At 34.3% G+C, this 12,812-nt stretch overlaps 1 pseudogene; it reads left to right on the top strand.

The window, feature by feature from the left end:
- The first annotated feature begins 749 nt into the window (after positions 1-749).
- On the top strand, positions 750-923 carry LOC132366632 (DNA-directed RNA polymerases I, II, and III subunit RPABC4-like; annotated as a pseudogene).
- Positions 924-12,812: the final 11,889 nt, after the last annotated feature.

Raw genomic sequence — 12,812 nt, 5'->3', positions numbered from 1 at the left:
CATAAAAATGCTATTGTGTACAAAAACTAATCTGTCTTGCTCATTTTAATTGGGTGTGAGAATATCAGTTTATAGATTTTAGAAACATAGCCATATAAATGTTTCTCACAAAGAACAAATGTTATAAAAGTAATCTGTCAACTAAATTCTTTAATCAACTTTTCCTACTGAATGTTTCATTTTCACAGAAAACTGGGCTTGCTGTTTCCAATAGGTCTATCACTGCAAATGTAAATATGCATTTTTAAAATCACTAAGATGCCACTTTTATTCTGTAGAACATACTTATCATTTTATCTGACATTGCTGTAATAACTAAACACATCTAACATTGGTGGCCACGAGGGAGTGTTATTATTTTTTTGTTGGTTTTTTTTTTTTTCATTTATTTAGTCAAAATATTTGAGGTATGTAAAAATAAAGAAATGGCTAATAGTCACTGATCTCAGGATATTCATACTCAAGGAGAACAGAGGACAAGATAACTATACCTTCTTCCCTTTTAATTTGTTTGTTTGTTTCAATGATAAAAGCAAATGATTCTACTCTACTCTGATGTAAGCACCAAAAGTTGCAACAGTATCATGACTGTAAATTACCAAGGTTCTCAATTATTTTAACAATTTTTATCTGTAACCTAGTGTAGTTGTATCTCTTCTTAAATTTTTATGCTCCCATTTTCTTTCAAAGAGAAAATAAACAATACTCTCTTGAGTGAGAAATTTCTCACTCCTACATAAGTACTAACAATGGACAACTCTAAAGATGTTCAATCCTTAAAACAGCAGCCAGTGATAAATATCTGTAGAGAATGTCACATAGAAAATGAAATAAAATCCAGGTATCCAATCAGATGCAGAGAATGAGGATGCAGAACAATATACAAGAAAAAGACTAAAAGATTGGCGGGTTTCAATGCTTGATGAAACATGGAAAGTCAGAGGATTATCTTCATTTTTGTTTTGATTTGCCATTAATGTTTCTCATTGTTGTGTAGCATGGTTAGCATACATCTCTTTATGAATACAACTATATACATATGATTTTATTCATTTTAAAATCATATTTTATTTAGATATCCATGAATACCCTGTATTAATAAATTACTTTTTGTTCAATTATATGATATAATTTTATACGTAATGTGACATAAAATATGGGAAGGTTAAAATTGCTTTCCCAAAGCATACCTTCAATCAAAACTTACAATCTTCTGGGACTCTTGTTAAAAGTGCAGATTTCTAGGGCCTTCAAAAGGTCTAATAAAGTAAATCTACAGGAACTAAATGAGTTCAACATCACCAGCTGTAAACACTCTAGCATTATACGGTGCAGAGCATACCAATGCACTTGCTGGACTTATGAACATACTCTCGGAACGGAACTCATTCGTATGTAGGGGACTTACTGGTATTAAAAATATAATATCATTTCTAACTTTATGTTTATAGACCATGGCTCATTACTTGTACGATATGATTTAATAGGGTATCAAATTATTATGCACATCAACTAAATCAATACTTCAGAGAAGAGGTAGCAGTGAAGTAGTACCAGCTATGGCTACTTTAATCAATCACGGTTATACATTTAAAACGTATGACAGTGATATGTTTTTCATAATATAGAGTGAATTTTAGTCACACTAACTTCTAATTTAAGTCATGTAATCTCAAGAGTTACTGAGTCTTCTTAAAAAGTCGTGTATTATTTTAGATTAAAGCATCATGAAACTGTAGACCAATTTACCTCATGTTAATAATAAACTATCTTAAGAGATTTTTCAAATATATCAATTAGCAGGCTTTTCAGTACTTCATATCTACTATCAAGTTACATTTTAAGTTATAAATTATTTTCTTGGTTTGATCCATATTAATCACTTATACTTCTGTAGCTTATAAAAGTATATTTTTAAAAGTTAAACAGAGTAAAAAATATCAATAATGATTACAGTGCTGAGTATATTTTATAACTTAGCTTTAAAAGTATTTTCAAATGCATTTCTTATCTTATTGGATCTTGACAACAAATATATTATAATCATATATATGCAGAGAAAAAAACAAGACCAAATTTTATGATTACATGAAAGTAATAAAGCTAGTAAACTACAACTTTTCTCTAAAGTATTTTGACTTCAAATGAAAAACTAGTTTTCACACCCCATGTTACTTCATAGAGAAAACTGGAAACAACCCACTCATGTTATAGTGATATCTATCGTTGTAGCAATATAAAAATTAGTTCAGAGTTTGAAGTTGTTAGAAATTTGGTATATTATTTGTCATATATTACTTTTTGAAAATCTTTCTATTCATATGCTCTGTATATTGATCCTCCTAGCAGTTTTGATAGTTTATTATCCTTTCCAAATTTACTGTCCTTTGATAATTCCATTTCTTCAAGTACATTATAATTTTTAATAACTAATTCATGTTATTATAACTATAACTAATTCATTCAGTAAACAATATTATTAATGTTAATTTGACTTTTTTTCTCTAGTTTCCTCCTTATAGCCTTTATTCATTTTCTTGATTATGTGTAGTAAACTATTCTGCTTATTTTCCCAATGAATTTATTCTCATGTAACGTCCCTTTCTTTTTTCTTTCTTCTCCATGATTACATACCTTGATTTCTCTAATAGTTTCATATTTGAATGGTATTTCTTCCTCCATCATCTTTTCCTTCCAAACCGTTCTCTACTTTTTAAAAGTTTATTGAGATTCTAAAGCCCTGATTTCATCTTGGAACTTGTGTAACTACTTATGAAATATCTCCTTAGACTGATATTCAGAAATTACAAAAATCTGAACTAGCCTTTACTATTCAATCTTCTCTGCCCAACATATTTCTTCTGTTCAGTTCCTAAGGTATCATGTGCTTACTTAACCCTGTACATATTATGCTCAAGCTTCACAGAAAGTGTTTATACATGTTATTCTCCTCTTCACTAAGCCCATCACATCTATAGTTCAGATCAGGATGGTGAAGCTTTCTTTACTGATTTCAGTCATCTTTTATTTTTCCCACCTCTGAACTTCTATAAGAATTATTTAGAAATTTAAATCACATGATGCCTTTATGGTTTTAGAATTTCTGGCTTATCTTGACTAGAAATAAACATGTTTAACATGTACACCCAAGTGATTCTTATGCACATTAAATTGTGAGGACCTTGGTATCATGGAGAATGACTTTGGAGTTAAAAGTTGTGTAGACTTCTCTGTGAGCTTTAGCATTTTTCTGCTGTGTAAAATGAGTATATTGTGTATTGCATTGGTTGCTTGTGATAGATGAATGAAGTAACTTTCTAAAGTTCCTACACATATCAAGTTCTCAATAGGTGTTCCGTTTTTTTGTATATTTATTTTACCTGGAATAATAAAGTAAAAAATAATCTTTACTTAATCATAGACATTTTAACACAGAAAGATAAAACTTTTGGTATAAAAGTCTAGACTTAAATATTTACTTTTAAACAATTTAATATCTAAGTGTTATGGGTTGAATTGTGTTCACCAAAAAGATATTTTGAAGTCCTAACTGAAAGTACCTCAGAACATGTCCTTAATTAGAAACAGGGTCATTACAGCTAAAATCAGTTAAGATGAGGTCATATTGGGTTAGGTTGAGTCCTTTATCCAATGTGACTCGTATCCTAATAAGAGAAGGTGATGTAAAGAGGCAGGGGTAGAGAAAGATGTGAAGACACACAGGGAGAAGATGGTAATGTGATGACAAAAGCAGAGATTGACGCTATTCCACCACAGCCAAGGGATGCCTGAGGCTAACAGAAGCTGGAAGAACCAAGAAAGGATTCTCCTCACAGGTTTTTGAGGGAGTGATGGTTCTGCCAACACCCTTACTCAAACTTCTGGCCTCCAGAATCAAGAAAAAATACATTTCTGTTATTTTAAGCCACCCAGTTTCTAGTACTTTCTTATGACAACCTGAGGAAAATAATATACTCGGTAAGAAGAATATAGGCCTTATTTTTGTGCTTTTTACATTTCCTTCTTGTTCTCCATATTTTTCCAGTGTTTTAAAGTAAGTACATTTTTATAATGGAAACATGTGTAAAGATATAAAATATTTAATATTTTAAATTTCAATTTTTATTACTACACATTGTTTTTATAATAATTGTTCAATTTTAAACCTCAAGTTTTATCAATGAGATATATTTGGGCAATAGGTTAAAATTATATTACTCATCTGTGACTCAACAAAACTCTAAAATCAAGAGAAAAATTGGCTTTACAATTAAAAATAAGAATTTATCACTTTCTAGTTTAAAATCCAATATCACATTATGCTTCTATTAAAAAAAGTGTCCCTAATTTACTCTCTAAACAATTTCCATTTTCCATGTCAAACTCATCTCTTTCAATTCCTCCTTACATCCTCTTGGAGATTATACTGTAGTATTTGTTTGTTCTTGTCACTTTTTAAAAAAAATTGAGTTAAATGAGTTTTTACTGATGATAATGGTACAGAGGAGGAGAATCCAGTAAAATATCATTGTGAAAGCATGAGTTTCCAAACTTTTTTGTTTTTTTTTTCATTTTTTATTTTGTTTGCTTGTTTTGGATAACAAACACTGCATTTTAACACTGACATGATTCTAGAATTAAATATACCCCTTCAGTTGCTGAGAGTTTATACTCCATTAAAATTAATTATCTATGCCAAACAATTGTGCTAAGGTTAAGGGACAAAAATGTATATGTAAAATCAATAAACTTGCTAATTAAGAAATTAATGCTCATATATTTTAAATTAATGCTCATATGCATAATCTGAAGAAGACATTTTCTTTTTCTTTTTTAATAAACTACATTTGCAAGAGATTTGACCATAGTTCTCTAAAGCAGAGGTCCCCAACCCCCGGGCCACGAACTGGTACTGGTCTGCAGCCTGTTAGGAACCAGGCCGCACAGCAGGAGGTGAGTGGCGGGCAAACGAGCCAGAGCTTCATCTGCTGCTCCCCACTGCTCCCCTTGCTTGCATTACTGCCTGAACCATCCCCTCCACCCCACCCCTTCCGTGGAAAAATTGTTTTCCGTGAAACTGGTCCCTGGGGCCAGAAAGGTTGGGGACTGCTGCTCTAAAGAGTCAGATTTCTTTCCAAATGATTTAAGAGATCATTTCTAATTAAGAGAATTGTTTTACAACAGAGATTAAGAGCTATTTTTCTCACTTAAATACAGTTCTTGAGACATTTAAAAATTTTTTATATAGTAAGATGAAGATGTAAATTAAATGTTTTCTAGAAAAGCAAAATTTTCATTATTAATTGCCAATTCAAAAAATCTAAATAGCTGGAGCACCGTAGGCCTTCTCAAATCTGCTTCTGCTTTTCTCTTGGCTTTAATAAACTTCTAGTTCAAGTAAGGTCTGTCAAATTACCTTACTCCAAATCTCTTTTAATCTGTTTCATCAACATGCCAGTATTAAACCAGTTCCCTTGGCTAGAATTTAGGAGTCTAGTTAGTTAAGACCTCAAGACATTTTGCTTTCTTCCCCAGCGATATTTCCTGTGGTATTTGTCTAATGCTGCTGATCACTATTCGTCTTCATATCCGACTTCTTAGCTAGATCTTTTAAGCATCACAAAGCAAAAAAAAAATTTATCCAACATTTAATTATCACTAAATTGTGAACTGTCCCCAAACCAATATGACACTAGGGAGTATATGTTGGATTAAAGCATGCATTAATTAATTGATCAATTAATTGACTGAATGATCAATAACTGAATGAGATTAGGAAGGGGAATGCATCAAAGATGAGGTCAGTTTAGGAATTTGTCATGAGAGGAAGGAGCAGGCATATTGTAAAAGCCATGAGGAAACAGTCTTAATTTTAGAGAGTACATTGTAAGAATAACACAAATTCAGGTACTAAGTGAAAGTTAGCACCTGACATCAATTACAGATGATTTTTAACTGTTAAAGAGCGTGTTTAACTCATTAAGCTCTACTGGTTACCTAAGGTTATACTGCATTTTGTGGATTTTGCCAAACAATTTTAAGACAAAGCCTCCAAATTAGGTAAGGATTTCAAGAATTGCTCATGGCCAATCAAAAAAACAAGAAAATGAGAAACAATATAACCTCTGCAGTATTACATGTGGAATAGAGGAGGTAAACTGTCTATCAGGATCAAGTAGGGATCCAAAATAACAGATGAATCTTCTGTGGAAGAGGAATTGGATTTTGATAGAGTGCTTTTTGTTTAAAGGCTATTTAAGCCATGTACTATCTCCAGAATTCCAGTAAAAGGCAGGAATTGATTATAAAATATGAACCGTTTGCTTCCTGGAGAGTGAGAAGAGCCATTGACTGTAGGTTGGTGGGGGGAGCAGCAACAGTGTGCAAGGTTCTGATTGCAGTCATATATTTTATATTCCTAGGCAAAGCCTTGCTAACTGTTTTTGAAAATACTATCACTTAGAAAATATAAAAGGATAGAATATGTTTATAAAATACATCCCCACTGATTACGCCATCCCCCAAAGAGAAATTAGTGGTGCATCTTTTAGCCCAACTATGCAAAAAGAAATATGAATATCCATTGCAAGGGCACCATCAGGTGGAAGATAATAAACATAAATTAGTATGCAGAATAGTAACCCATTCACAGTGGTAGAATGTTAATATCCTCCTTCTGATCTAAACTGCAGGCTACTATAAATATATTTAAATGTTTAATTTTCTCCCGAGGAAGTATAATAACATGAGAGCTAGTTTCATGATGAAAAAGTATAATAAAAATTATTAAATAATTAGATGGAGTATCTTGTTAGGTGCATAAAGTTGTACTTTGCATTTCTGAAAAATGTTCCTTTTATACAAAATAAACATATACATAAATACTACTAATTACAATTCAAAAGATAGATTTTATAGTCTATACAAGTTTTGGTAATGAAATTTCTATTTTGGTGATACAGAATGGGTTGTATGTTCTTTCATTATACATTGCACACAAACTTTCTTCAATGAGTTATTATATATAAATAAATTTTAAAACAAGTAAACAGACACTAGCATGTATTTCTAGTTTTTCATAACTTTATCTTACCATATTTTGTAAGTTCTCATTTCACTTCTTACCTGTTTCTTGCTAAAACCATATATTTAAAGAATGAAGGATCATTTCTTTCAAGCTACTGGTTTTTCAGGGGTTTAAATATGACTCTCCCACTTATATCTGAAATCATGGTTTCAATCTTATTTCCAAATCTAATTTTTTATCTTTCTTTTCATATCTAGTCTTTCCTACCACACAAGCCCATGTGTTCTGTCATATTGCTCTCTTCCATCTAGCACAGAGTATGCTACATTATTCTATCCAAGAAAGGATATAAATTATTCACTGGAACTCCACTACGCTAAAATCAATTTTGTAATTAGAACAGATAATCAATAAGCTGAGTATTTTGCAATGGATGCAAAGAACATGAACAACCAAATATGATTTGGAAGGCGCCTTCTAAGGCAGGCAGACACTGTTACTTATAGGACAATTGGCTTTTGCTAACAAATGATATGAGTCTGGATATATGCATTTTTAATAGAAATGGAAGCAGAGCTCAAATGATTTTTAAGGTAACAGGGAGGAGACTGTCCTGGACAATGGATGACCATGAAGGGATATTAGAAAAGATAAATACTAATTTTGGAATTTCCCTGCTGTGAAGTGGGCTCTGTAAAAACAAACACACAAGGAAAGAAAACAAAACTTCCTTTTTCTTTGCTCCGTAATACTGTGTTTATTTCTACGTAATATTCTGATGAAAAATCTAAATTGCTCAGTAAACATTTTGTGTGATGATATTATTCGAAAGGGCTCAAATAAGAGCTATTACTGCAGCCAGGTTGGTCTGTAGGGCATAAAGAGAGAAAACACATGCTCTAACAGTCCTCATCCCTTGTGCTAAAAGTGTAAACGTGTGGGATGTACAAAATATAAAGTGAGAGTCTCAAAGACACCTCCCCTGATCTGCCTCAAATGGTTTAATTTTATTTAGTCCACCTCTCAGAAAACTATCTTCTCCAAAGTTAATGCATTAGTTTTACCTCTTTAAAATAATGTTCTATAACCAAAATCTTGTACTACGGTAAAAATGCACCTATCACTCACACACACAAACAGATACAGAAACATTTTATGCTTAATTATTATAATTCATTATTCTTTGAAGACAGTTTTTATTCCACTGAAAGTCTACATTTCTCATCCACTGGCAACATTCAATGATCTATTCCTTTTTAAACAATATTGAGAATTGTCAGTTCAGTTGGCACTGAGATGGCTGTTGAATACATTGAGAAGAGCAGCTAACTAGCACAGGTTCTGATAAAATGTACTGAGAAATACAACCATCAATTAGTTAATGAAATATCAAATTATACCTTAAAATATGTTATTAAAAATTATAATTAATTCCCAAAAGTAAAATAACAAGGGTCAGTGGGGGTTGAAAAACACACAAAACATGTAGATGGGGGAGGGTTGGTTCAGGAAGAATCACTCTTAGGAAGACAAAATTGAGGTGAGGCTTGAAGACTGATGTGGTAGATTGTTTGCAAAAAATGGCTGTAATAAAGCCTCCTACCTCTTTATGTATGTCTCCTTGTGATGGGACCTTGCCACAACTTATATTGAGTGAAATTTATTTCTGAGCCTCGGTTTGGCCACATGACCTGTTTTTGACAACTGGACAATGACAAGAACGACCATAGCGGAGGTCTGAAGGTGCTTGTGCACAGATTTGGCTTCTCTTGCTGCTGGGAACATTTATCCATTATGTAGACAAGCTTAGGCTGACCCATGAAGGATAAGAGATCAGGAGAACAGAGGTGACAGATGAGGTAGCCATCCTACCTGAGGACCCAGATATGTGAATGAGTCTGTCACCAGGTGGATGTGCCTTGAAACAAAATAGCTTCAACCGAGGAGGTCAGAGGAAGGACCAGACCAGCAATCTCGGTTCCACAATAGTAAGCAAAGAATTGCAAACTACCATTTTAAGCTTAAGCACAAAGCAAAGTTTATTTAAGCATAGGTACACTCTCAGAGAGGGAGGGAGAGGGAGAGAGAGAGAGAGAAAGAGAGAGAGAGGGCTGTTTCAGCGAAGTGAAGCAAGCCCAAAGCAAAGTTTATAGAAGCAAAGGTACACTCTCAGAGAGAGAGAGAGAGAGAGAGAAAGAGAGAGAGAGAGAGAGAGAGCTGTTTCTGCGAATTGAAAGCAACACTCCTATACAGGCTTAAGGGAGCTTTTAAAGAGCATTTTGCAGGGAGGCGGGGGCGAGTGACAGGGGATCATTATTTGATTGACAGTCCGGAGCTATGTAACAAGTTTACTGCTGCGCATGCTCTCACCCTTGAATCATTAAGAAACGCCCACTCAGGGGGGCAAAACCACAAGCAGATTTTATTATAATTATGGTATAATGAGTTTGGGTTTACTGTAGGTTAAACACCTGTCTGGTCTGGGCATGCGCAGCCCGGGGAAGCCCCTCGGGTTACTGTGCCGCTCTTTATCAGGATAAGCTGTCCACCACACGACCATAGTTTCGCCTGTTCTGGGTGCGGTCAAGGGAGAGTCTCCCAGACGGCTGGGTGTGACTCGATTTCTTCTTGTCTTTCTCACCACTGTCACCTCCTTGCTGCTAATGTCTGACTAACCACCTAACAAGTCCATGGGAGCTTATTCAGCCCCAGACAACACAGCGCACACCAAAAGGATCTTTCAGCCAACCCACAAAGTCATGAGAAATAATAAATATTTGTGGTATTAACCGGAGCTCAGAGTCAGAGGAAATGGGTGTTAATGGGGCCAGAACTTATTTGCAACGTGGAATTTCCTGACAGGGCTGCAGAGGTTTAGGAGGCTCCTAAACCCACCTCCTCCAACAACACACAGAATCTACAGCTAAATATGGAACAATTCCATCTAAAAGAAATCCAGAAACTACCTGAGCTACTCCTACATCTGGCAAACAAACGAGAAAACTCCCACATCCAAACAGGAGAAGTTGAGACATAATATCGCCAAAAGCTCAACCGCTTGGTGCTGCAGCCCACAGTCAGGAAGGAACTCAAAACCCTGATCTTCTTCTCCATGAGGAGGGACTGGTTTGGGGTCCACATGCAGCACCCCAACTTTTAAGACTTCCACCTAAGTGATGGGCCCTCAAAACGTCTAGCCTTAAATGCTAACGGGGTTTGTGTCCAAGAAACCAACCCACAAAGCCGTTGAGAACTAAAAGTTCTTAAAGGGCTTGCTGAACTAACCATGGCTAACCTCCAGGGTCCAGCGCAGAAGCAGCAGGGTGAAACTGGTCCCGTCTTTCCCTGCAAGAGGCCTATTAGCTTATCTGAATAGCCGTGGCCTGAGGGGCAGGACTCTAATTTAACAAAACACCTAGAGACTGACTGCAGGACTCTCCTGAGGCTGGGGAGGCCAGCGAACGCCATCTTTGGTCTCTCCCTCTGCCTGTTCAGGTACCACACTTTCTCCTGGAACAGAGTTTGCGCACAAGTCTGGGACCTAATTTTCATGGCTACTGCCCCCGGGATGTCTCTTGATTTGCCTGCCTCTAATGCCCAGCGGGGTGGATTCATGGGTCCCACAGGACTGTAGTAGATGGAAACGGTTCTTGTATTTACACAATTATGTTTTGGTCCATTTATTGATCAGTAACAGCTAACTGATGTAGTTGTGTACAAACAAAGCAAAACAGCTAGTGTTGGGATGTTTTGGGCTGGAGGACCAGAAATTGACAAGCCTAGACCTGAATGTGTTTTTCACCCACTATGAAAAACAGTATGGAGATTCCTCAGAAAATTAAACATAAAACTACAGTATGATCCAGCAACCCCACTTCTGGGTATAAATTCAAAGGAAATAAAATCAGTATTTCAAAGAGATATCTTTACTCCCATATTTACTACAGCATTACTCACCACAGTCAAGATATGGAAACCAGCAGTGTCATTCAGCAGATGAATGGATACAGAAAATGTGAGATATTTATGTATGTATATTGAATATCATATAATATTTCATATATAGTATATAATATTCCAAACATATATAATGGAATATTATTCATCCCTAAAAAAGAAGGGAATCCTGCCATTTGTGACAACAACACAAAGGAAACTGGAGTATATTATGCTAAGAGAAATAAGCCAGACACAGAAATACAAATATTGTATGATTTCACTTAAATGTAGAATCTAAAAGAGTTGAACTTGTAGAAGGAAAGAGTAGAACAGTGGTTGCCAGGGGCTAAGAGGTGGGTGAAATGGGAAGATGTCTGTCAAAGAATACAAATTTTCAGTAAGATGAATACGTTCTGGGAATCTAATGTATGCCACGGTGGTTATAGTTAATAAGAAGGTATTGTATAATTGAAATTTGCTAAAAGAGTAGATATTAAGCATTCTCATCACACACACACACAAAGGTAACTATGTGAGGTGATCGGTGTGTTAATTAACTTGATGTGGTAATCATTTTATAATGTATACATATATCAAAACATCATGATGTACGCCTTAAATACATACAATTTTTACTTATCAATTATACCTCAATAAAGCTAGAAAAAAATTTAAATATATGAAAAATGTTCCATGTGAATTAACAACAGGCAACAATAGAGTTTGAGAGTGAGGCAACATCTAGGTCATAGCACTCCTAATAGGTTGTGGTAAAATGTTGCAGCTTTGGGAAGAGTCACTTGCAATGGGGATGTCAAGATTAGAACAAAGGACAAACAGCAATATTGTAGCAGTCCTAGCAGATCATAATTGCAGTTTGAAGAAGGGTACTAACAGTGAAGTGAGAGTATATATACTTTTAGTCTTTTTCTTTTGTTCACCTTGCTGAAGATAGGAATAATTTTCCATAATCTTCAAGGTTGAAGAATGTAACTAATCTGCTGTCACTGAAATACAAAGGTATTTTCTATTAAATTAATGGTGCTAGCTTTCAGAATGATAGCATTCTGCCATATTCCAGAAGCTATAGGGTTGTTTATAAATAACTGACAGTTTTGAATTTTAATGTACCTATTTGTCAAAACTCTCCTATATAATAGGTCAGAGTCCCTCAGCTCAAGGTGTAAAACTGATTAGTATCCACAGAAAAATAACAAATGTAGGATGGTACACATGAGAGCAATATCCCCTGACGTATAACGTATTAAGTGCCTTTATTAGTATGCATAAAGCTAGACATTGAAAAAATACCTTGATTTGGAGTGTACTTAAAATGACAAATATTTGATTCTCCCTTATGGATTATGGTGCTTAAAAAACAGAGTAAAATTGATTTAGTCAAAAGCATTATTTTTTTTTGTAAATTCATGCTGAATATTGATTATATTGAGGGGTGTAAAATTACTTGATTAATGATTAGCAAAGATGATATAAAACTAAGCATATATTAAGGTATTTTTAAAATATTGTGTCCAGAGAGAACTAATACAAATCCTCTCAAAATAGTTTGACATGATAGAACAGATATATAATCCATATTCTGAATTTCTATTTGCTCACAAACAATACATTTATCATAAAATCAACACTCAGGAACTTCATGTTAATATAAATAATAATAAAAAAGAGAATACCATGAAAAATAGTAACAATGATTGAAGACATAATTTAATAAATATTATAAATATATGTCAATTTTATTTGATAGCACACGCATAAATTTAAGATATAAATAAATGAGCAAGGAGCTTTGTTGGTGAACTTTAGAATAAAGAAAGTGAAAGTT

The sequence above is a fragment of the Balaenoptera ricei genome, chromosome 5 (assembly GCF_028023285.1).
Source record: "Balaenoptera ricei isolate mBalRic1 chromosome 5, mBalRic1.hap2, whole genome shotgun sequence".
Classification (NCBI taxonomy): Eukaryota; Metazoa; Chordata; class Mammalia; order Artiodactyla; family Balaenopteridae; genus Balaenoptera; species Balaenoptera ricei.
This window is presented reverse-complemented; position numbering and strand designations above follow the sequence as displayed.